Here is a 6,084-nt window from a genome sequence, read left to right on the forward strand (position 1 = left end):
AATTATTCAACAAGTATTTTCTTGCTGAAGTAATACATTAATGTAGGCTTAGAATTTTGTATGATATCCATCCAATTCCAGAGCTTTGGACATCAAAGTCCTCTCCTGGCATCCCAGGAGCTAGAGTCACCCTCCTTCTCCCATTCCACCCATCCCCCTGCTCAGCCTGTCACTCTCCATTGGGAGGGTCATTTTGTCTAGAAAGTGATAGAGAGAATCAGGTCCATAAGTGTACATCATGTTCTAAGCTAGACAGTCTCAAAGGGCACTTCTAGCACAGCATTCTAAGTCTCTGGGCCCTTTGCAGAATTGTGTGTGCTGGCTTAAGAGTCTGGGTGCTGGAATCAGGCCTCATTCAAACCTCAGGTCTGCAACACACCAGGAGCCTGGGAGGAAAGACAGAAAGCAATATAAATGTGTAGGCAATTTAATCTTCCCCATTTATGTCATTTTTTTAATAAGTCAAGAATATTCATATACATACCTCTTATAAATGAGGATTAAATAAGATAATGCCTGTGAAATCCATATTACAGAACTGGGATGTGGGGTGTAGAAAAGTCCCAATAAATGTTACCAAGTATTTTTTTTAATTTCTTATACCATTTTTAAAGGTTACATTCCATTTAGAGTTATTACAAAATATTGGCTATATTCCCCTGTTGTACAATACATCCTTGTAGCCTATCTTACACCCAGTAGTTTGTATTCAATACCTCCCTCTCCCGACCACTAACCACTGGTTTGTTCTCTGTATCTGTGAGTCTGCTTCTTTTTTGTTATATTCACTAGTTTGTTGTATTTTTTAGATTCCATGTATAAGTGATATCATACAGTATTTGTCTTTCTCTGATTTATTTCACTTAGCATTATGCCCTCTAAGTCTATCCATGTTGCTGCAAATGGCAAAATTTCATTCTTTTTCATGGTTGAGTAATATTCGTGTGTGTGTGTGTGTGTGTGTGTGTGTGTGTGTGTGTGTGTGTGTATACCACATCTTCTTTTTCCATTCATCTGTTGATAGAGACTAGGTTGCTTTCATATCTTGGCAATTGTAAATACTGCTGCTAGGAACACTGGGGTGCGTGTAACTTTTCGAATTAGTGTTTTCGTTTTTTGTAGGGGATATATACCCAGGAGATGAAATGCTAGGTCATATGGTAGTTCTATTTGTAGTTTTTTTGAGAAACCTCCATACTGTTACCCACAGTGGCTTTACCAATTTACATTCCCACCAACAGGTTACCAAGTACTTTTGCCAAACTGACAGAATTTCAGGTACAATTAGAAAAAATCAAGGTAGCAAGGTATTAATGAAAGCAGATTTCAAAAATGAGTTATCTGTAGTATCCCATGGTTAAAAAACACAAGTGCGGGAATTCGCTGGTGGTCCAGTGGTTAGGACTTGGCACTCTCATTGCCAGGCCCTGGGTTCGATCCCTGGTTGGGGAACTAAGATCCCACAAGCCGTGCAATGAGGCCAAAAAATAAATAAAAGAAAATATGAAACATGCAGGGATAATATGAAAAACTATAAATTTGTCTAGATGATTAACATCAAAAAGAAGGATTTTTTTATTTTTTATTTTTATTTTTTTTTTGGCCTCACAGCATGTGGGATCCTAGTTCCCCAACCAGGGATCGAACCCGTGCCCCCTGCCTTGGAAGCGCAGAGTCTTAGCCACTGGACCGCCAGGGAAGTCCCTGATTGTTGTTATTAATGACCTTTGCCAAATTAAACCATGGTTGTCATTATATTTGGTATACCTGTTAACCAAAGTTCTGTTGGCAAAATCCAGCCAATATGTTGGGCACCATACAGTATTTTTTTCCTAGAGTCTTCCTATCTTGTAGCTAGAGATAAGCACTTGTGAATACCCACATCACAGTATGTGTGGCATCGCATTTTAATTTTGTTACCTATCTGACTCTCAGTATGGGGCTGACATACCCTGCCCATGAAATTGGGGGATTAGTTATGTGCAGAAGGGGTTACACATCTCTTTTCTCCAGATTTCACTGCATCACTTGCAGAATCTCTAGGATAAACTGAAGACACTAAAAACTTTTATGAAATATCAGGAAATGTTCCAGAAAGCAAAGGGTATGATACTGTGGCGCCGACTCTGGGGAATGAATGTGAGGCCTTGTTACTGACCCGTGTAGAGCTAAACTGGCCACAGACCTGGGAAAGGTCTGGAGGGCTAAACTCTATATTTCAATCCTTGAAATGTATCAAATAGCCTGGCTGTTTCTGAAAATTCATAAAAAATTATGCAGGCTAAGTCACTGAATAAAGTGTGTATTGAGTGCCCACCATATGCAATACACTGTGCTCGCTGTTGGGAATATGGTGATGAGTAAAACAGCAGCCCCGTGATGATGGTCAGAGAGGTAACAAAATTAAAATGCAATGTTACAAATACTGTGACACAGGTATTCACAGGTGCTGTGGGTTCCCATAAATAGTGCACTTTAGCTACAAGATAGAGAGATTCTTCCCAGGAAAAAATACTATAAGGTGCCCAAGATGTACTGATTAATCAGTCAATAATCACCCAGAAGGGAAACTCTGTTACTACCGTGCTAAGAGGCTTAAGGTCCCTCTGACACCTGTCACCAATTTTTAATGTAGGGTCTTAAGTTTTCTTAAAAAGAGGACGTATTCATCAGATTGGCACGTGGCATAAAGTTGGGAGAGAGAGTTAGAAAATTGATGACCAAAGCAAGATTCAAAAAGATATCGCAGGTTGGGAGGATGGCCTGAAACCAAGAAAAAATGTGAAATTTTGTATAAAAATATACATAAGAACATAAAGAGTGAAAACTGGCTCAGAAGCAGCCTATATGGGAAGACTTAGGGAATGATTAACTGGAAGTCCTTCTTGGTCTGACTGCAAGCTTCTTTAACAAAGCAAAACGTCATTACTAAACTATGGTATCCTTGAGGACAGGAATCACATCTTAAATATTAAATACCCCTCCCTTGCCTTGCATAGGACCTAATACAGAGTGTGAGCTCTGTAAAACTTTCTTAAATGGAGTCAGAACTAAAGAGCCCAAAGTAGTAGTCTCCAAGAACGAATGGGCTTTGGTCAGAACCATCAGGGAAGACTATCAGCTCTCCTCCTATGTACCACCTTCCTGATACTGCTCTGGGCTTTCTCCTCCTAGTTTCTTCTTGCAATAAAAATCAGAATCCTCTGCATGATTGACAAGTTGACCCCATCTCCCACCTGACCTCCAGCCCCACCTCACAGGACCTCCTCTATCCTCACACGCTGCTCCAGCGCTTTTCATTCCTCCAAGGCCCCAGTGTCCCTTCCAGCCTGGTCTCTGATGGGAGACTCCACCCCACCCCCTCATACGTATACACATGTGTTCCACTTGCTTCTCCTGGTTCACCCTGGCTTTTCACTGTAACCTATACAGGGAAACCTCCCCTGAACCCCCCAGCCCTGGGCATGTCCAAGTTCCTGATATGTCCCCTTTCTAGCACTTATCACCATCATCCTCCAATGTTGACCATGGAATTCTTGTTTCAGATCTGCCTCCCATGCAAAAGTGTGAACTCCATGAAGGTGCAGCTGTCTTGTGTCTTCACCACTGAATCTCAGGTACCCAGACCAGTATTTCTCAAGCTTTAATGTGCCTATGAATGAATGAATGACCTGGGGGATCTTGTTAAGCTGCGGATTCTGATCCAGTAGGTGTGGGGTGGGGCCCGAGAACCTGCTTTTCTTCCAAGTGATGCTGATGTTACGGGTCTTCTGAATCACTTTGAGTAGCCAAGTCTTACAGCACAGCTTGTCCCCGTGTCCCCACTGCCTTTAATCCATCCCCTTCTTTCCATCCTTACAGCTATTGCCTTAATGGAATCCTTTTGCATCTCTTATCCAGATGATCTGATCTCCCAACTGTTCTTCCTGCCTCAGTTTCCTAGACGTCCAACCCCTGGGTCTGACACCTTCAAAGTGTCTTTCTAATATGTAAACCCATCATGTTGTCCCTCTTCTTTAAAAACTTTAGAGATTCCCTGTCACCTTGTAGGAAAATAGTCTAAGCTCCTCAGTATGACATTCAAGGCTCTACCCTGCCTACTTTTCTGACCTACCTCTTTTGTACCCCAATCTCATATCCCACACTCCTGACCTATCAAAGCCTTTGCAGTTCCACGGACTCACTAGGCTGTTTCATTCCTCCCTACCTTTGCTCAGGCTGCTGACTCTCCCAGAAATACCCTCCCCCTCCCCTTGCTCCATCTGCCTGTCAGAAGTCCACACTCATACTCTGAATTACCTCCCCTTGGTGGGAAGCATTTCCAAGGATTCCCCTCTCCAAGGAGAACTGGCAGCTCCCTCATTTTCTTACCAAGTCCAAGCTCGTACTGCTCCCCACATGACAGGTCAATAAATTGAGAGACAGTTTGCTGGGGCAAGGAGTAGAGACTTTATCTGAAAAGCCAGCAGGCTGAGAAGATGGTGGACTAGTGTCCCAAAGAACCATCTTCCCTGAGTTAAATTCAGGCTTCCTTAATACTAAAAGGAGAGGGGGTAAAGTCCTGGTTCCAGGATGTGTTAACTTCTTTTTTCCTGTAGCCATTTACAGGTGGACCTGGTCAGGAGGTTTCCTGTGGGCTAAACAAAGGTATTTTAGCTTAACGCTCATCATATGGGAGGCAGGGTTCTCAGAGATGAGCCATTATGTATACCTGAAGCTATAGGCAACATCCCTTTAGTGATTAACTTGTAGCAAAAGCAATAGAATACGAAGGTTAAAGTAATTTGTTCTTCCCTATTACAATTTGGGTTTCACTGTAGCTGTCTATGCTGGACTGTCTTATTTACAGGGCAGCCTCTTCCTTCTGGGCAGTGAGTCCTCTAAGCACAAAACTTTCTCACCCATCCTTGTTACCCTTACACCTGGCACATGGGACACTTAAGGCATGTTTAACACATATGAATGGATGTTATCATGCTTTGCTCCAGATGCCATATTTTAAAGGTGATGCTTTGACACAGTGGAGTCCTTCTAAGGAAGGCACACCAGTACTGGTCCAGAATCCCCGTGACATGAGAAACAGTTCAAAGAACAGTCTAAACATAAATCCTGAAGAAAAGATGTGCCTGCACATTGTAGGTGCTCAATATTTATTGAATGAATGAACAAACGAGTCATAATAGCTCTCTTCATACGGAGCTGTCAGGTAGAAGAGAGCACACACGCATCCGGAGTTACCTGTAGCCCCCGAAGCTCCAACATTATATCTAAGGCAGAGATTTCGGTCCATTAAAATAATGAATTTCCTAACAAGACCAAGATGTACCAAACCGCACTTCCTCTAGGAGCCATCTAAATGATTTCTTTCTTTTACCAAGATAAAAACAAAGTAACACAACACATTCTCTGGACCAGTTAGAGTTATTTTTGTGGCAAATGACAGAAAAAAGTTAAGTTGTGGGTGATTTATTGCCTCTAATGATGTATGTCATCAGGACCCTCTCTCTCCCGCCCTCTTTCCCTTTATCTCCCCACTCCCCACTTTCTCTTCTGTTGGCTTCAGTGTAGAGACCCCACACACAGCTCCAGCTCACTTCTCCCCAAAGCAAAGAAAGGACACGGTCCTCTGACAGGACCAGCTGGAACTGTAGCTGAACAAAGCCCAGTGGCCCCGGGAAGACAGTTCTCTGGTACACAGAGGATCACCTACCAGTATAGGACCAAGTATACCTGTGGGAGGAGAATAAGATGGGACTGAGGGTGAAGGAGGGGGCAATTTCCTAGACTAACACTGGCTAAGAGTTACCAGAAGGAAAAATAAGAGCTGGAGGACAAAAACAGCACTTAGCCACCGCGGCCTGAACACTTGTCCCTATTCCAGAACTTATAACTGCATTCAGTATTACATTTGCCCATAATATAAATTCAGCTGACAACCACTGGTTATTAAAAATTCCTGAGCAATTCAACCCACATTTTACTAACCTAAAAAGATTTCACTATTCCTATAACATAGACTAGAAGACTTTTTCTGCGTTGACTTTCTTTATTCACTTCTTCAAAAAAAATGTTGTTACTGTATTG

This window comes from Balaenoptera ricei, chromosome 8 (assembly GCF_028023285.1).
Source record: "Balaenoptera ricei isolate mBalRic1 chromosome 8, mBalRic1.hap2, whole genome shotgun sequence".
Taxonomy (NCBI): domain Eukaryota; kingdom Metazoa; phylum Chordata; class Mammalia; order Artiodactyla; family Balaenopteridae; genus Balaenoptera; species Balaenoptera ricei.